At 40.4% G+C, this 20,737-nt stretch overlaps 2 long non-coding RNA genes across 3 annotated transcripts; one reads left to right on the forward strand and one right to left on the reverse strand.

Moving 5' to 3' along the window:
* Positions 1-744: 744 nt before the first annotated feature.
* Positions 745-4,429, reverse strand: LOC147817403 (uncharacterized). The gene is made up of 2 exons (XR_015436406.1): positions 4,353-4,429; positions 745-2,053 (listed from the first exon to the last, which is right to left on the reverse strand). It is a non-coding gene; the product is annotated as an uncharacterized LOC147817403 (long non-coding RNA).
* LOC147817404 (uncharacterized) lies at positions 2,726-19,441 on the forward strand. 2 transcript variants are annotated; one of them, XR_015436404.1, is made up of 3 exons: positions 2,726-2,787; positions 17,901-18,064; positions 18,652-19,441. It is a non-coding gene; the product is annotated as an uncharacterized LOC147817404 (long non-coding RNA). The 2 variants fall into 2 exon arrangements; XR_015436405.1 differs by lacking the exon at positions 2,726-2,787 and adding an exon at positions 17,198-17,346.
* Positions 19,442-20,737: the final 1,296 nt, after the last annotated feature.

Here is a 20,737-nt window from a genome sequence, read left to right on the forward strand (position 1 = left end):
GTCCTGTAAGTGTCTGAAATGCCCGTTTCAACAAGAAGGTTTTCCTCTCTCTGTGTGTTGTTCCTGGGGCAACACTTTAACTAATGTAGTCATTTATTGATGATTGGTGCTGGGATTACAATAAAACACTGTTAACTGCCATAGTATATACTTTATGCTTTAAAGGAACTAATTGTATTTTTTTTTTTTGTTTTGTTTTTTGATGAGATTTAAATGAGAAGATAGATATCACTGTCATGTCTGTGTGATAATTATGCAACAGTTAGCTTAGCTTCATGAACAGGAAGTAACTGCTCCCAGTCAAAAAATAGTTCCAGATTAAACCCTCAAATGTAAATGACAGCCAGGCTAGTGGGGCAGAATTAGGATAAGTTGTCATTCATTTGCAGATCATAGTGAAGGATGAGGGAGTTCAGGTACCTGGGTGCTGTGGTAGTTTCTCACTCTGTGAGAAATGGTGACTTCAAGTTAATGTAAGCAGCAGCAGGGAGCCAGTTGGCAGTAATTAAAATAATGGAGTGACATGAGCTATATCTTTTGGATTTACAGAGGTCATACTGTGCATCCTGGCAGCCCTGCCAGAGAGGTATTACAGGTGTCAGGGTGAGAGAAGTTCATATTCAGTCAGACAGGGCCTGATCTTTCTGATGTGTTACGAATAATCAGCTGACTACACAGGTCCATTACAGCAGACAAAAACTTAAAACTTAAAATAACAGCTGGTGAGAGGAAAAGCAGCAAGACTTTCTTTCTTCCCTTTATTAATAAAATCGATTATGAACAGTACATAAATATGTTGGGATTATTCTTGACTATAAAAATGATTAATAAATAAACTTGTAACTGGCTGCATTGCGTGTGTGGCGGCTGCGTCGCTGATGTAGTACAAGCTTGCACACGTCTGTGTTGCTACTGAAAGTTGTCGGTCATTTGTAATGTTGCTGGTATGATGTCATTATGACTGTCAGCAGGTCTTTTTTTTTGTCTATTTTTGCATCACAAATTAAAAATAGGCACCGAAATCTCTAGAAACACACAATGCAGGCGTGACACACCCCTCTTACGCACGTGTCGCTCCACTGCTAATATACATAGTACTTTATTTCATGACTGAATGTTGCACGTTTATCCTGTTAACGTTTTATGTCAAAGTCATTGAACATCCTCCTCATCTTTTCAAACTCTTTAACAGTGTTTTCACACTGCGAGGCAGAATCTGTGATGCAGTCTATGGACTTTTCATGTTTCTTTGGAGTGATTCGTGTGATATTGATAAGTAAGTCTAACAGTTCTCCCACTTGCTTCTCCATGATTACAGTCACACCCATAACTTCCCTGCTCTGTTCTGCCAGGTCAGCTGTTTGTCTAAGAAGACATTGAAGTAGTTCTGTTGTCGACAGACTTATTGCTGCCTGTGCTTTTGTTTTTGTCATTAATGGAGAAGATCTTTCCTCCAGCTCCTCAGACACCTGCTTTATTCTTTCCAGGACATACTTCTGTTGCTCAGTGATTGTCATGAATTCGTTCACCATCTCCTCCACTTTTACTATAGTTACTTTCTCTGCCCTTTCCTTGCTCACATTAGCTCCAATAACAGTAACTGTACCTCCACCAAATAGAGTTCCACCAAATACTGCCAGTATTTTTCCTACGTGTCCTGCGAATAAAGATGCAGTTAAACCCATGATTCCAAATACTCCAAAAACAGCTCCGTAGGATCTGGTTGCATTTGTGTCATCCTGCATCTTTGTTACTTCTTCAGATATTTCCCCAAGGTTGCTTGCAATGGCACGCATTCTTTCTTCTTTTTCTTCATACAGTTCAATAAATTGTCTCCCAGTGTCACGTAGTCTGTTTAGTAGATCAGACATATGAGGTGGTAGATCCCTGTTCATTTTCCAGAAGGATTTCAATCAATTAAATCTGAGTTAACAGGCTCGAATGCAAAGTCTCTTACAAAGCTATACTCAGTGACCCTCTGTTAAAAGAAGCTGATGTTTCAGTCCAGTTCCTGTTTTGTGTTGCTTGTCTTCCAGAGCTTTACAGTTCCTGCCTGAAAGTTGTAAAAAAAAAGAAAAAGAAAAAAAGGGTTTATTAGTTAGACTTTCACAGAGGTACAACTGTTGCTTTTAATATAATACAACACAATTCAACAGCAATGTAAATCACTGACAGCAGCAGAACTGACATAACTGATCTTGACAACAATTAGCAAAAACATTATGACAACTCATAGATGAGGTGTACCTTGATTTTCTTGTAACAACAGTACGTATCAAGATAAGTGATGTATTAGATGGTAAGTGACTGTGTTGGATGTAGGAGAAAGTGATTGTTGTATAAGGACCTGAGCAGGTTTTACAAGGGCAATGACAAGGGCGTAGGTTTGCATATTGACGGTAGGGACATGTCCCTACCAATATTTTGGAGGACAGATTGTCCTTACCAGTATTTGAGTGAACTCGTTGGCACTATGTTTGGAGTGAAGTCATATTAGAGCAATCCGATGCGGGCCCGGCTCTAAGCATGGGCACGGTATCGTTGTTTTTTCAACCGATAATCGATAAAAAATGTATTCATTTTAAAATGCACTCCTTTGGCTCTGGTGCAGCTGCTTGTCTCTGATCTGTAGTTTCCACTCTGTGAATTGGCGCAATGTCCCGCCCACAGCACCATCTGATTGGTTAAACGTCACAGACGATAGCCTATCACGCTGAACGCTGCTGTGTACACAAAACGTCACAGACTAGAGCGGCTCCGGTTTAGGAGCGGGGGTGTGTGTTGAAGGTAAGACAGTAGATAAACATCACAGTCCTCTACATTTACAATTTACAACAACATCACACTCTCATCTCAACATCACTCAGATTCATCTGTTGGTTCAAAACGCACCGAGCAAGAGAGAGAGAGGGAAGCTGGCGCTAACTGCTAAGCTAAAGTAGCGAATCTGAATAGCATGTAAATTACTGCTAAATTAGTGAAAGTCGCTAAATGGAGCAGAGAGCTCTGGGTGCTGGAGCAGAACTAGCGTAAGTTTAAATGTACATCAGGTAGAAAGTCAATGTGATGCAGAAAACAGCACCGTTAAATGTGTTCAGACAGAGCAGCAGTAAACTCAACTAGTAACAGAAACTCCACAGACTGGAGGTGAGACGCTACACCGACGTCAGCACGTCAGTGCGTCAATGGTCACTAACTACTGTAACTGAAAACATTTTGTGACGAAGTAAAATCATTATGTAAAACTGTGGTCAGATAAAAGTACAAAGTAAGTAAGAAAAAAAAATCTCTGAGTAAATGTGTTCTTTTTAAGGGGAGAGATAAAACATCTTATATGGGGATAATAATATGTGATAAAACTATTAAATTAAAAGAACATCTTCAGGCTGCAGTTCACAGATGAGGACAGCATCGGAATCAACCAATTAATTCCAGTCAGGCACTTTGCAGCCTGTGTACTGCACAGTGTTTGGGATTGGTTCAGAGATCATGGTCAAGAATTCAAGGAGTTGTCCTGCCGTTCAAATCCCTCAGATCTCAAAGCGATCGAGCATCTGTGGGATGTGCTGGAGCAACAAGTCAGATCCACACGACTTAAAGGATCTGCTGGTAATGTCGCCCACAGGGCCTCTTCATTTTGGTGCTGTTTTGGCAGCACATTGACTAAAAAATAAAAAATAAATAAAACCAATAAAATAAAAATGTGTGATGAGGAACAACACATAATTACAGTTTCAGTTTCAGTCTACACTAGAACTTTGTTACTCCAGGAAATCTTTTATTTTCCAGTCTTAAGTTAGACCCTTAAAAGTTAAAAGTTTGTTGGGTATAGATAGTCCTCCTCTTCTGTGGTTTAATGTACTAAAAGACACACATCTACATTTGGACAATGGGCGTTTGGTCTCTGCGCTACTTTGGTTCTGATTATGGATTAAGCTTGTCTTCTGTGTCTTCCTCTACAGTTACATAAGCTAGACCACATGAGCACTTGATCCTGGTCATGCAAATAATAGTTCCTCTTAATTTGATTATTGGATATCATTGTGTTGTAGCACAGTGTGAGTGGTTAGTGAGTTTTTCCAAAACTTTAATTGTGTATGTTGTGAGTCAGTCTTGAACGTAGCTATATTTATACACTAGTCTGAAAACATTTCAGCATGTTGCCCCAGTACTGTATACCACAGTCTCAAGTGCACTCAGTTTTGACATCCTGTCATTTTTAAAAAAAATCCTTATGAACACAGTGGCAACTGCTCCAAAGTAACTGAAAGCTATATTTAGCATTTAAAGTGATAGTTTGGGTTATTTGACATTGGGTTGTGTGAGGTATTTATCTATAGTCAGTGTATCACCTGCAGTAGATTCAGATCAGCGTGTTGCCAGTTTGGAGACGCAGCCGGGAACACCTGCATCGAAGCTGAGTGATGAGCTGCTGTGGACGGTGTCAGCAAAAAAAAAAAAAAGCTAACATCAGTTTAAGTGTATGCTATACTTTGAATATTTTCTCTGTTTTATCTTGCAGCCAAACAGCCCTTTCCTTTGGAACTACAGTTTGTGAACCGTTGAACTTACCGTGTTACCACGCACAAGCGCACCTCAATAAAAAACATCAAAATGTACATTTGACAGTAAAGTGAGCTGAAAATGAGAGGGTTTAAAAGAGAGAGACACACTAAATGAAAGAAAATGACAGACATCCATTAGGGATGACAGAAAGGTTGTGAGTGAGACAGAGAGAAAACAGAGCGAGACATAGAAAACTGAAGATATGCAGTAAAGCAGCCGGGTTTGTGTAAGCCTCCATCGCCATACTTCAGACAGGAGCTTTAGATTAATACTCAGCAGAGCCATTATGACGACGAGAGGATATTCTCCTCAGTTCCAATAGAGCTGATCAGACTAGGAGTTTATGTGCTGGTCAGGTTGGGGAGACTAGAGGACTTCCTGCTTCAGCTCGCAATGAATGAAGAATTGGCTTGCATGTCGATATATCATTTTCATGTTGGAAGCGAAAAAAACACTAAGAGAAAAAACGTTAAATTTACTCTCTTTTCAACCAAACAAAAAACAAGTACATCACTGAACTATGGACAGAGAAAATGAAACTATCTGTATGTGTAAATACTAAGAATAAATCGGAAAGTAATGCATATGTCATGTCTGAAATCACTCCCTACTCCCTCTATAGTCCACTATATAGTGACTTTACCATTTTGTAGTGCTGTCCGAATGTGTAGTAAGAGTTATTATACCCTATATAGTGGACTCATAGTATCCCATAATGCTTCATGAAAAGTAGTGTACAACCGATGGTCACTAACCAAGCTATATACACTATCGCACTCTCGCTGAAAGACAGAAAAACTGCCGAGAAATTACCTGTGTAGTGTTTTTCATTTTATCGATGAAGTGAAGCTCGCTCTCACAAGGCGTGTGGCTCAGGGACTGAGGGCCAGGTTGCCGTGCTCCGGGCCGACGCATGACTCTCAGTGGGCGTGGAGGTCAAAGTGAAAGGAAAAGGAAGAGACGAACACCGCCGGGCAGAACGCTGAGAACAGTGCTGGGCACGAGGTGCAGTCTTCACCACTGTGCATGCGTTAGGGATAAACCCAATAGTAACCGGTCTAAGAGGGCGAAACCTTATTGCACAATAAACCCAGAAGAAGAGGAGGCTGAAGATGATTGTGAATAACTTCTCATCTCCTCTACGTTCTTTACATTTATTTACAATTTTTTTTCTTAGCGGGTTTTAGCTTTCCGTTTTTGCAGTGTTGAATTTGTTTATCCAGTATCTGAATTCAATCTTTCATCTCGTTCAAATAGCAGTTTTAATTTGGAGAAACACAGAGAACATTTAGTCTTGGCTCGAACTCCAGAGGCAGTGATATTGTATGTGGCTGTGGACCAGTTATTTATTTATTTTCTTTAACATTACATTTCCCTCCTGTCGGCGTGGCGACCTCACGTTTCTGTCATTAAGTCAGCCAGACGCTACTTCATCTGGCAAATGATTGTGGTTTAGATGATATTCCTGATCGCTGAAACCTCCGTGTTCATTTGTCTGATATGTGAAATAGAAAGTTCCGTATATAAAATACCTGTTCCTAATTATACTGTTTGTTATCATGTTCCACCACCTGCATGGTGGCATTCATTTAGGAACACATTCATATTTGATTGCATAAGTGTTTCTACCTCAGTGAATGTGTAGCTCTGCATGCGTATGTGCAGTCCTGGGGTTCTTTGTTTTTGTATTTAGTCTACGTTTCTGTTGCTAGGCGCTCATTGCTCTAGGTTTTTATATTGTTGATTCCTTTTTGGTGAAACATTGTAGGTGGAACCGTGTTCATGACCCAGTTCCCCTTCTGGAAATACCATACTTCCTGTTTGTCCGAGGACCACTCCTCCCTCCCCAGAGAAAAAACAATATACTAGAGTGTTGACAACAGCAAATGTTTCAGTGCCAGTGTGTTCAGCCAGCCTGGTGCCGGTGATGAAGGAGGGATGGAGGCCAACAGTGAGTAAATCGGTGGCAGGAGGATGAAAGCTTTGATAAACTCACTGTACGTTACCTGCCCAGCACCAGATGGCAGACAGACAAAGTTAGCGACTAGCTGGTGAATAGTGGAGCATTTAGCAGCTACAGAGCCAAAACTGACTAAAGCAGAGCTTAAATGAGTCAATATTACACTTTAGGTGGCCATAAACAAAAACTGCATCATGTTTGCTGAATGTGCAAACGCCATCTTGATAAGGTGACAATATGGCAAGGATGTATTTTTAGCTTCTGCCCCCATGTGCAGAAGAAGAAATATGAAGTTCTCTTTTTATTTTGCAGTGAGACAGATGAAGAAGTTTCATGTTAAACAGAGAAATGGAGGAAGGGGATGTGCTGAAGGTACAGGAGGTGAGCAGGAGGGAGATTTCTGTACTTCTCTCTCGCTGTTTTAAATTGTGCAGCAACATCCCGTGGCTCCTGTAGCTCCACTGATGTAGATTAAGGTGGACTGGCCAAATAGACTGAGGTAGCCCAGTTGTTGTAGCTATGGCTCCAGTGGCTCCAGGGAGCCAGGCACATGGAGTAGCAAAGGGTAATGTTTGTTTGTTAATGCCATATGTTCTGTACCACTGTGTGTGTGTGTGTGTGTGCGTGGATATTATATATATGTTCACGTGTGTGTAAGCATGCATGTGTGTCAAGTTTCCACATGAAGCGAAGGTTTATGTTATTTAAATTGGCTCATACATCATATTACCAGCCCATTATGACTGAGCTCTGCTATCTGAACCACGCATCTCCTGCTTTCTTTTTGTCTTCTTTATTTACATAAACTGGTCTCTGGTTTTTGAAAAAATGTAGATCACAAATGGTGCGAGGAAAAGCTGGAGCTTTGCCTATCTGCTCCAATTTGTTCTTTCCGTTTTCTTCCCTGCAATAATAAAAGCATCTGAGACTCGAAGTTGGAGGAAAACACAGGAAAAAAGCTTTACTCAGTTTCTGTCTTTCAACAGTCTTATTAAAATCTGACCAAACCCACAGTGGATCAAACCTTCATGCTGGGGTACACTGCAGATTACAAACCCTATAGTACAGATTTAGGCCACGGATCTAAAGCCAACATTGCTTGTGCCTTTATATAGGTCCACTGGAGGCAGCTGAAATACTTTTTATTTCATATTGCAGGTTTAAACTATTGGTGATACGATAAAATACAATCCAGGAAGTCCAGTTGGAGTAAGAGATTAATGTGTTTAAAGGTTTCTCAGATGCCAAAACACTGCACTACTCTCGGCACTTATCACAACATCAACAGTTTTGTCACTAAGACCGTGACGTAAACAGCAGGAGTACAGTGTTCACACCACAAGGTAATCCTGGTTCATCTTCTTTTCTGGATGACCCAGCATTGTGTTGTAGAAGTTTCAACCCGCTGCGTCATTAGACGGGCTCAACTGAAATGAATGAGAGGGCTGTGAGTTTTCACGCAGGGCTACTGTCGGTCCGAACGCTGCCTTAGGGAAAGAGTTATAATTAGTGCAATAGAGAAACCGAGGCAGCGTCTTTCCAAATTTGACTTCAACCCCACTTTCCTCCATTTGTATCTGCCTAATATAATAATTTTTTCCTTGCATTAGCACTAACAACATATTTTAGTCCACCTTTTAATGAGGTGAAGAAGTAGAAGATAGAGTAGAGAGTAAATAGAGAGTAAATACTGAATTAGTGCTTAAAGCAGTTGCGCTGAGCTACTTTATCTAATGTTGTACTTATGGTTTTCATCATCTCTTCGAAACAAGAGATAAAGTTATGGAATATTAGTTTCAGGTGATTAAACACAAGTGAACGGATCACATGTCTTTGTATCTGAAAACCGGGACGTGCTGCTCGTGACCCTGGGGTGTCAGAGCTTATTTGTTAACATTGTCAAATTGTCCTTGAGCAAAACCTTGGTGCACTACATCATTCTTTTCATGTCATCTTGAATAAAACTATAAAGACTATGCAAAAATGTAATACATAAAGTTCTGATGGCGGAGGATAAAGAAACCCTAGACGCTGATTTGTGGTCAGTTTTTCTGCTTTCTCCACTGATGGTCTAGGATTGGGATTTGGGTTCGGGAACCTGATCCAGGTCTGTTGCTCCCGTCTGAGAGGAGAGCGGCATATGGAATTCATCCACCACATACATCCATTTTTCATCATCACCCTCCTCTCCTTTCTCCATTGTTGTGCTGAGTTTCTAATGGGACTCTGGTTGACCAGCCAAATGCTCTGCAGTCCTTCATCCTCTTCATCCCCTCCCACCGACGAGGTCCGGGAATGGCTTCTGTCTTTTAAAGTGTCTTTAAACTACAACAGGTCATAGCTTTAAGAGAAAGCGTCTTGAAAAATCAATCTTTACCACAAAGACCAGTCCACAGACCACTCACTAACTGGTCCAGACCACTGAGGGGGTGACCAGTGGTCTGTTTTTGCGACCACGGTCAGATGACTCTGATTTGTCAGATATACACTATTAATAGTGAACCGCACCTCACTGTCCTCAGCATCACCACTCTGCATTTTACACAATTACACAGCTTTACATTTCATACATGTAGTATCATCTGCAATCTTTATTTCAGGAAATTGCTACCCACTAAATTGATTTCTGTTTTACAGAATCTTTACACACTGAGTACAATCGTGTGAAAGGGTGTAAACTACTGGATTCTTATATAGGAAGCATTGTTAAATACCTGAAGGTGATTATTTTGAACAATCATTTCATGCAGAGCATTAAGCTCTTGACATTATCAACCTATATGGGAACATATGAAGTTTATTGGTTAATTTAATAAAAAATATATGGTTGAAGAAGAGTTGGTTAGTTACAATACAAGAACATAAGAAGTTAAATATTTCTTTTATGTAAGTTTTCCCTCTTCAGACAAAGGATAAAAAAACAAAACAAAAAGGAAAATCATGGCCAAAGCTCTTTACCTCTCTGGCTTTTCGCTCTGGGCAGATTGTGGTTTTTGTTGCGCAGCCTCCATGAATAATCTGAGACAGGCCTCATTTATAAATAAGTGCCTCAATTGCTTGGAGCTTGAAGATACTGTATGTGTGTGTGTGTGGACACTCGTTGTTGGAGGGATTTATAAAGTGTTTATATAAAGTGTGAGTGGGGCAGATGATGCCAAATGTAGAAAAGGATCTTGAGTTTCAACCAAAATGCTTGTTTGAGGAGAAGCTGATAACAGTTCGGTTTTACTGCAATTACATTTAATTAATGACCAAAAAATCTGCCGCCACTGCCAACCCCCGTTTTTTATAGTAACACACTCGTGCACATGTATAGACACACATGGGTTGGGGCTGAGGTGTGAGGCCTGGCTTTGGAACAGCTACTGCTATTTGACTTCTTCGTTAATGGATAATTACATTGTAGGAATGTTTATCACCGCTCCATTTGCCGAGCAGCTCAAATCAAGTTCCCCCTCTGTCAAAACTCCAATGATTGTCTATCACTGAGCTTATTTAAACATTTACAAAGTGTCCAAACTTACAACAAGGTCTGCAAGATATCTGAATCTACACAACTGCTTTACCGACAAACAATGGCTGAAAAATGACCCTGGGTGCTTAGATTTATGTTTTCAGACTTTTTACAAATGACATCACAGCTTGAGTTAACAGAGGCAAGAGAAGGAAACTCAAAAATGTACAAGACGTACAAATATTTTTCAGTGTCAGAAGTCACTATCCCAACAATCAAACTAATTTCACCTCTTCCAGTGTGTGTCGTAATTGTTTGAAGCATAAAGCGAAGTTGTATCTGTGGCTCAATGGTGTTTGATGTGAAATCATTTGTCGGCCTTATTGGTAGCTGTATTGATAGTAGGTGTGGCATAGACTAAAGATTGGCAGGGATACTCATGGTTTTTGGTGACCAGTCGTTTCTCCGCCAAACACTCAGTGACCAGTTGTGTCAGTGACTCCCATGTATACTGTGCTGTCAGCTGACAGGAGGTTATAGGTTTCTCCTGAGAGTACTGAATTGAGTAAGGGTGCACTTTGTTGCTTATGAATTAAACTTTTAATAGTTTAAAATTAAGTTTATGTTACGCCTTCTTTCAAGTAATATAGTCTGGTTTTAAAGTTCGGCGTTGTGCGCAGTAAAAATGTGGATGTTCATTGACTTTGACTTAGGAGTTGAGTAGGTTTTCTTCTAACCTAAAGATGATAGTTAGGACTTATAGTCAGGGAGTGGTGAGACACTGAGAGCACTCAGCTGAACTCGGCTCTCTATTTCAACCCAGGCCTCTTTATATCAAACTAAATAGTTTTTTTTTATGACCGTAATCAGCTGATTATGACAGGCACTGATAAATATAAAGAGAGGCTTTGTAGGCCTACACGTAACTCATATTACTGCCTCCATTTCCTCATAGCTTCTCTGCTGTGGCTTGTTCCTGCCAAATCAGTGGCAGTAAGGGAATGCAAATCAGGAGCCTGCATCAACACTGTCAGCCAGTGTAACACTAAGGTCACTTGGCGCTTGGCTGGTCTGCTGTATTTTAGAGATGCTGAACTTCAAACTATAATTCTCACTAGCTGATGATGGTGTGGTGCAAAACAGCAATGGCTGAGATTTGTCGTTTTTCAACAGCTTTTTGCGAGGAAACAGCTTGGTAGTCTCAGACGTTGGACTCCCACTAGCACGTGGCCTTATACTTTCAACTGGAAAATAAAAATCATCTGATCAGGACTGTAATTTAATGCAGTGCAATGCAAATCTGATGCTCGAGCCAAAAGGAATCTTTTATAGTCAAGTTCAGCCAAATCATTATGTTGAGAAATCTTGCTAAAACAGAAAATGAGGATGGTGCAGTGGTGATCCTAAACTCTGAGGGGCCCCAGGCAAAGAAGCACATCAAGGACCCCCCCCCGCATGCAGTCTATCTTTAGGTGCTCCAATTTAAAGATGTTTCCCTGAATGCCTCACATGCAGTCAGTGGGTAGTCTAGCTGCAGCACACATCAGGTGCCCCGCTTATGAAGGTTTTGGGGCAACAGCAGTGCACTGTATACTGTCTTTATGGGAGGGTTAAGGGCGTTGTAGGACAGTGTCATTTGAATACCAAATGCATTTATCAGTTACTTCCTCATTTTATTTTTTTAATTGGGAGTTAATCAAAGCAGGATAATAACTCCTTTGATGATGGAAGGGACAGAGTGAGAGACACAGACAATAAACATAGACTGAGCCAGTAGGGGAGACATGGTGAGACAGACAGATGAGTAGAAAGTGAGAGTCCTGTCTGTATGATGAATATCTGTGGAATTTCTCTCCCTGTCGGTGCGGACTAATTGATGCCAAAAGTGAAAGCTGAGCTGGACTGAAAGACAGCTCAAATACAGGTAGAGAGACAGAGTCAAGCAGAGAGGGACAAGTCTGGGTTACATCATTGTTTTATCGATTTAACAGATCTCACTGATGGCTGATGGTCTGACACCTGTTGGTTTGTCTGGAAAATATGTGGACAGATTTGTGGACAAACTCAAGGTTTTTCATTCAACTAGTTAGCAGCTAAAGTGGTACAAGCATATTTTGTCTTTGTATTTTGTACATGGTCCCAGTTTTAAAAAATCGCTTTTCGCTGTTCATCATTTAACATTGAAAATAATTTTTTATGATGCAAATTTCTTAATACTCTTCCCTTTATTTAGTATCCACCTAAAAAAAAAAGAGTTTACTGGGGTCATCAGTGTGTTGCTGAAGCTGGTCCAAGACAAACAGAGGAGCCAGGGGCCCCACAGTGTGGACGTCCCATAGCAGGACAGCAGTCTTGTTATTTTAACGTCTACTTCACTTGTGTTTATGACTGTGCTCGCGTATTTATGGTATGGAGCTGTGCTTATGTTGGTTCCTCAGAGTGCTGGTCGATCCAGTGATACACCACGGTTGCAGCTTCTGTGATTTGTTCCAAAAATGCAGCCTGAAGCCAGTTTTCATCACTAGTTCTGTGTGTTCTTGCAGATATCCTGCCCTTGCCAAATCAGTGGGTTTCTTTGGGTCCCGAGTCCAAAGAATTCTGCATCCAGCCGCACCAGTCAGCAAACTATATGCAAGTCAATTGTGGTGTGCTGCCTGAGTTTGAAACACATGATTTAAGACACGTAAACATTTACACAGGACCACATCTGTATGCTGGGGCTCAACCTTAAAGCTGCATTAATCAATATTTTATATTGACAATAGATCCTCAGACAATTATCACCCAATCTGCAATTCCCCTCAGCTCTCCTGAGCTGCTCAGCCTCTTTTAGATCATTGTTGTTTTTGTGGCTTGAAAACTCTGCGAACCTGCTTTCCAGCAGCAGCAGACTGTTTTTATTGAAGAAGCTCAAACCCGTTGTGCACGACCAGCTCAGCACTGAAAGTGAAGGTCAGATCTATACACCTGGTGAACGCGGCGGTTCATTTAGAATCTTTTCATATTAAAGACATACTGCTTCTTGCAGTGTTTGCATGGGACATAAATCATGAGTTTCAGTTCCCAGGGATACTGAGCTCCATGAATGCAGCATTTTGCCCCGAGCTTAAGGAAGTGGCATCTTTAAAAAAAGATGATGTCGAGGAAGACAACCAGCTGCTCTCTGACAGTTGTGTACAAACTAAAGGGTCTTTGAAGACCGGGCTTTTGAAGGCACAATCTGTAATCCATGTGTAAAGGGAAATCCAGATTTTTCATCAATTAATATGTATATTTAATATGCAGGACACTTTCATGAGGCTTAAGATACCAAAAACAACACATTTTCCACAACCACTTCAAACCTATCAAGATCTTTTAAAGTCATAAAAAAATGAAGAACAAAGACAAAAAGGAATACAAAAAAAAAACTGTCAAATATAATCAGCTGATTTTATCTTTCTCTGTATAATTTGGCAAAGAGAGGAACAGCTTGTGTGTGTGTGTGTGTGTGTGTGTGTGTGTGTGTGTGTGTGTGTGTGTGTGTGTGTGTGTGTAAAGCCTGGGGAGGATTCATTCCCCTTAAAATAACCAACATTTGATTTTCCAAAGGTTCAAAATGCCAGGATTTATCCAAATGATATCCTATTACGCCGTTGGCTTTAACATCCAAGCTTGGCTGAAAGTACAGAGTGCCTGCCCACCGCTTACTCTCGGTTTTGTTAAAACGCAAAAAAAAAAAATGCCAAGAACAATATAAACAAACTGTACAAGTTTCTTGAATTCATTTTCAAAATCATGTATCTCAGGGACAGTTTCGGAGCATGTGTGCTCGTTCCTCTTCACACAAAACCGTATAATGTATTACCATAGTCATATTCTACACCAGTGTCATTTAACTCCACAGTTGATGAAGTATAATGTAATAAATAAATAAATAAGTAAAATTGATTCATCATCCATCATGAGCTCCAAGGAATAATAGATATCTATCTGAGAAATAATTAATTCCATTCTTTTAACAAAAATCTGCAAAACCTTTTGTCAGCTTTTTGTTGATAGCTCCAAGCACAACATGAAGAAATGATTTGATTGCTTTTTATTTGTCTTAAAGGAGCTATTTGTAAGGTTTGCTATTGCTACATAGCCAGTGTTAGCATGAACTGTTTACTTACCAGTCTAGAAGAAACGTTGTTTCAGAAGTTCAGTATCAAACTTTATTGCTTTACTGGCCAAGAGCTGTCGCCAGCAGTGGAAAGCAACGCCAATGTTAACTCTCGTCTCTGTCACGTCTTTTCTTCTCCTGAAGTTAGCACGCTCACCAGCTAGCCGCGGCACATCTCGTCAGATTCCCGTAGCAACTCACTGCAGCCTCCAGTCTGACCTGAAGCCATAGCACTCTCTCCTAAAAAAGGCCACTGAATGATGGTTTCTTAGAAGCAACTGGCTCAAGGGAATCGTGAATCTTAGATTAATAATGTTTTTCTTTGAGTGACTTAATTTGAGAGAGAAATAGTCACTAATTCGCGCCCATGCTTAATGAACATTTTATCCTTGTTACTGGCAAAGCTTCATATTCCACAGTTAAGATTTCAAAATAAAGTCATTTTTGACTAAAATGATCTATTGTGTGATGTACTTGACACCATTAACTTAGCTGGTAGCCCCATTAAGTGTCTCCACAATGGCTGCCGGTTACTGCAGGTCCTGCTGAATGATAACAGCTCTTCTTATGCAAGACAATGTCACACTGAACTCCACTGAGTTTCTACCACATCATTTTCTCTCTCGGTCTCTCGCTCTCTGTTTCTAATTTCTGGCATCTCTTGTCGTCTGTCAGTGTGAAATTCCCTGAAGGTTTGGCAGAATTCGTGAAATTTCTCCCATCAGACATCTGCTCCAGGGTTCCTCTGCAGTTTTGTCTGGCAGGAGATTTGAGCACTGCTGCTGCTCTGTTCCAACTACTGGGAGAGAAAACTCAGGCGGCTCAGTTTTCTGATTGCTCTTATCCACAACGATTTACAATGAGTGTAATGGCACAAAACGCTCCAGTTTATTTTTTGAACATGGTTAACGGTGAGACTTCAATAGAAAGCCGATGTGCGGCGAGAGTAGCAGAATGTGCTCTTTTAGCTTTTTTATCCCCTGAAATATCAAATATAATTAATTATTTTTACATTTAGACGGAAAATATGAGATATGAAAGTGATTAGATATACAATTAATGATCCAATTACAGGGGCGGTCAGGGCAGAGGTGGATTTGATTCAGAGAGTAAAGTGCAGATGTTTGGTGTGTGTTGAAGTTGTTGAAGCATCACTCATGACATTTTCTCCAAGAATGTCTGCGGAAAACTCATGAATAATTAATAAGCTTATGTGGCTTAGTGCTGCATCGAGAATCACAAGGAAGAAGAAATATCTAATGTTATCTTGATCTTAATGGCAGATGCGTTGTGCAGGATGTGATACATGTTTTCAGTTGGTTTGGCGTAAACAGAAGTGGAAAATACTGTGAGCGGTCGCAGCCTTTCAAAGGAGCAACACACGTCCTTTTTTATATCTTGGAGGATATTCTGGGTGTGTGTGTGTGTGTAAACTAGTCAGCAGGCAGTGAATCACTACAAAATGAATGAAATGGGTTTGGGGCAGCGATTAGCTTAGTGACTCAGTGGGCACTGGTGCACTGATGAGTAAGTCACATGTTTCCAAAGCGGTAAATTATATTGATGTAAAGACCAACATCATAAAGCCTGAGTTGAGCCAGGGCACTGACGTCAAGTTTGCATTGGCTGACTGGAATCAGGTGTTTCATACATGCTTCACAATCATTGGCTCATTCACAGCTGTGCGGCCAGTAACGCCCAATCACATTACTACAGGTAAACACATCTAACTGTATAACCGTTTGCTATTAATGTTTAGTTCCTTGAGTGGTGATATAAAAAGCAATGAAAAATGTCTATATGCTTTGTGTATTGACATTTTTGAGGTCAATCAGCTCCTCGTGTCTCATTCTACAACAACAGTTTGAAGGAAATAGGGATGTTTGTGACTTTATAGCTATCAAACTTAAAATATAAAACCAGTAGAGAAACAAATTCAACATCCTGAGAGGGATCCTTGAGATCATTCTTGTTCTTGGGATCCTGAACTCTGATGGGTTCCATCCATTCCCATCATTCCTTGCAACACGCAATCCACACAGGCAGACATTCTGCATACACATACAGTATGAATTACATCAGCACAGACACAAACACAGACATTCCCCCTGCAATGCTGTATCCTATCCGTGCTGGACTGGGACAACAAAAGAAAAAACGACCATGGTATTTTGGCCCAGACCGACCCACCGCAGTCGATCACACGCCACCCAATTCATGTTCCTCTGAATCTAATAACGGTGATTTGAACAGAAAACAGAAGGCCTGGAGGCTGTACGTGAAATGTAATTGTTTTCATAAATTTAAATTGTACTATTAGTTTACTGATAGCACACAGTTCATGGTTCGTGTTAAGCCAGTGTTACCTCACTTTCAGCGTCTCCCTAAACAAGTTGCAAGACATAGCTGAACAAATTGTAGCCTCAACTACTTTCTGACATTAAGGTTTAATGTTTCAACTTCTCAAACATCCTGGTAGCAAAACATAAAAAACCCCCCAAACAATACAAAACAAAGCAAACACCACACTGCCCCTTTTTTTATTTTTAAATTGGAGGCTTGAACAAAAAAGGGAGCGTGGTGCACTTTGCGTTTTGCAACCTGAAGCGCTCTCATAAAGTAGCAAGCTAGCCAGACTGAAGCAGAGCAAAGCGTACAGAATTTGTTTTATTTTTAATGTTATCAACATAACTGCAAACGCCAGCTATAGTAAGTTCCATTTTATCAAGGGGGAGCTTAATGGATTCCTGGACTCCAGCGCAGAGTAGCCTGATGCCAATCGTCATCATCTCTCGTTACATTTGGGCAACAAGCCCAGTGTTAATAAATTCAACTCTACCTCCGCTCTCGCCCTCATCTCTGTCCCTCTTCTGTAGCCGCCACCGCCATCATTGGCTACGGCTGCTGAATAAAGTCCTGCAGAAAACATATCAGTACGTTTTGCATATCTGGCAGCATCTGCCTGAAGGGCTTGTCTGTTTCTGGCCTGCAATTTCTCTACACCTCCGTTGCGTTTTGTCTTATCCATTTTGGCGCTCTCTCTCTCTCTTTTTTTTTTTTTTTTGCAGATGCACTGTTTAATAAAGGCACTGATCCCAAAGGGGGAGGGGTTTAAAGATGTGATTGGGTCAGTCCAGAGGAAAACCGATGCGCTGATCTACCTGGGCTGAAAAAGTGCTCGGCTTGACGGATGTCCAATCCAGCTCTGCATCGTATTGAGTTGTGAGCGTTTGTGTGTATGTCTGCAGGCTGCATGGTTTCTGCTGTTTGTGCTATATAACTTCATACAGAGGTTTATTATCTTTTAGTTTTGTCTCTATCTTTCGTTGGATCACCGCTGCGACTGTTGCAGATGTTGCACGATCATTTAATTTTCAGATTCTTGAATCTAATCCTTCGCAGTGAAGATTAAATTAAGATTTGTTTCTTGTTCTCTTGGTCTCATAATATTGTTAAAAATATGCACTGATTTAAAAAACATGGCCAGGTGGTGGTGTGTTTAAGTGTTGATGAAAAGCACTGACAACCAAGTCGTGTTGGCTTTCAAGCAGCTACAGCTTTATGTAACTCAAGAGGCTATCGCATTCATGTGATCCTGTTCATAGAGTCTGTGTTTACTTATTGTCTAGGTTTCACTTTCTGATAATATAATCTAGCTTTCGAATGCAATACTGGTCAGAAAAACAAAAGGAAAAGACATTTAAAAATTGGTAGACAGTAACACAATTATTTACATATTTCTGATTCTCTTAAACTCCTTTTATTTTCTTTTTCAGATGTCTCTTCGCTGTCAGGTGTACGAGTCTGGCAGAGAACTGGCCTGTGATAGTTCCTGTGCTGATACATATAATGTGTGTTATGGGCCTTCAGGACCTAAAGTCTGTAATCTGTTAAAGTGTCCAGCTGCCTCTTACAGCCAGCGGCACCGAAGAGGGGAGAGGTAATGCTTTTTCCATCACAACAGTCGTCACGATTGTGGTCAAATACTTTCTCTCCTGAAGTCTTGGAATATTCTGTGCGACTGTCATCAATTTGCCTTTGTGTCAACAATCATACAGGTAGAAATTCATGGGAAAAAGAGTCCAATTAGTACACTGAAAGTAATTATAAAATGACCAAATTTCTTGTATTTTTGTGGGTATTTTGGCAGCGGTGCATGAAATACAGCACATCAGCCATATTCCTGCCACTACCGCTGGCTACTGATGCGAATGTGAGCACTGTTAAAGTCAGTGGAGGAAACTTTAATGCATGCATTTACATATATTTATATTAATCTAGTAGTAAAATAACAGTTGTAATGATTTAGTATGGCCTGACCGATGCTGGATTTTTAAGCTGATATTGATATTTGTGATTAAAAAAAAGTAAGCTAATACTGGCTGATACAGACCTCGATCAAACTTTTTAATAAAACACTAATCTGCTTAAAATTATATTATTTCCTTAAAAGAGACTTTGCACTGCTTTATCTGTGAGTGACGTACAATTCTAACATTAACTGTGATTTCTTTAATAAACTTGCAGAGGAGGATGAACTTGCTCTCAGTCTGCTACAGCTCCACAAGCTTCCACCAATGAAGTGGAGCAACCTGAGTAACCTGGGAGGCAACGCTCTGGTGCAAAAAAAAAGAAGCAAACAAACATTTGATTTTGAAAAGGGAGGGGGGAAATATTCCTGTTTCTGCATTTGGTTAAATTCCTTTAGCTGTAATGTAAGATCTCCAAACAGGGAATCATTCAGTCTTTTTTTGTCTCCCTGTTTACTTCACGGTCACATCTGTTCCCTGTCATCTTGATTCCTTGTAGTCAGCATTTCTACTGAAAATACAGCTTTCCTATTCCTTTCTGTAACTGTTATAGTAAGGTAATGTTAGCTGAGTCTTCCCTTAAACTGCATGAGGAGTTGGAGTGTAGCGGTAGGTGTCGGCAGGTGGTAATTTTCCAAATGATTGGAGGTTTTTTATGACAGACCACTAAAGAGAAACACACTAGAATACAAACAGATAAAACAGCTTTAGGTTGTAACAAGTTTTTCATACTCTTTGAATCTTATTAAATTACTCCTGAGATATACATCTACACTGGTGATTATCAAACTTAAGTTTTTCATTCAAATATCACATCCACAATGTCAAATGTCATATTTAAAAACTAAAGCTGCATTTCCCAATCTGACCTGATGGAGACAGTAAAGGACCATGTAAAAGCCCAGGTTTCTGCTCAGCAGTAAGAGATGTGTGCCCCAGCACGTCCGATACAGGAAGGAGTTCATTACAGGCAATAAATTAAAAAAAAAAAAAAAGTATTGACACCATATGCTCTGTATTTCTCTGCTGCTCTTTTCCTCTGCTTCACGCCTTTGGCAAAATTTCACGTCTTCAGAAATGTGCAACAGGTACCGACTGGTGTTCAGTTCCTGCAGCAATACATGGCCTTTTGAAGGAACTGAATCCTACAGTTGTTACACAAGGCCTCTGAACATCGTTCTCCACATGAGTGGGATGAGATGAAATTCCCCCTGTGATCCACATTATCAGCTCATCGTTTAACTTATTTACCCCTGAGGAACAGACGAGCACTGGAAAGTAAGATAATGTGTGTGTGTGTGTGTGTGTGTGTGTCAGCCAATAGCGCCTAGATAAGATCCCACTCACCACATAAACACACATGTGCCATTTAAGTAGGAAGCATGTTTACTGCTTCATACTGTTCGGAACAGAAAGCTCAGACAGAGCTGCCATATGTTCAGGAACTATATAGATGGTAAAAACACATTTAAAAAAGAAAAAACTTCATACAAGTAAGAACTTTATAAAGAAGTTGTGAACTGTTCTCTATGTAGAAAACAGATGTGGGTAACTAAACAAGAACTTTAGTGTCATGATACCCAAATGCTTGAGAAGTAGTTGAAAGAATTAGCTCCTGAAAGTTACAGCGAGCTCCTCTGTAGAAAACGTGAAACGATAGCAGCATATTCACTGACTTCATTTTAAATACTACTAGATAATGTTACTGTTCTGCTTTTATAGAAAGATCCTTTTAGCCTGTCTTGGAAAAACTATCATGACAGTGACATAATAATGACAGCTACTGTACGTGTATATTGCCCTATCATCTTCCACCGTCTCTGCGCAGTTACGTCGACTGTAACGCTGTTTGGACATGATGTGTCATTCTTTCAGGCTGTGCTCGAGCTTTCCATTCGTTCTCGCCAGCAAAGTCAGAGTCCAGTGCATCTTCGTCTGGCTGAGTCTCTCAGATCTAAGCTCAGATGCATAAAAGTGCAAACTGAACCGAGAAAGTGGCACTTTTTTTTGTTTATAGCACATTTCTTCTGTTTGTCAGCGGCATGTTTTAGCCACCACAGCTAGCTGCCCTGCGGATGGCAGCGTCCACCACTTTAGTCCAGGCTGAATTATCTCAAGAACTATTGGAGCGGTTGCAATGACATTTTGTACAGGCATTCATGGTGCCCAGAGGATTAATTATAATGACTGATTTGTGTTTTGCATGAATTGTCTCAACAATGACTGGATGCATTGGCATGAAATTTGGATCAGACATTCATATTTCCCTCCCGAGTGAGTAGTTCTAATGTTGGTGAACTGTC

Source organism: Seriola lalandi, unplaced genomic scaffold (genome assembly GCF_002814215.2).
Source record: "Seriola lalandi dorsalis isolate HSWRI2012SDOR001 ecotype SW California unplaced genomic scaffold, Sedor1 jcf7180002054965, whole genome shotgun sequence".
NCBI lineage: Eukaryota > Metazoa > Chordata > Actinopteri > Carangiformes > Carangidae > Seriola > Seriola lalandi.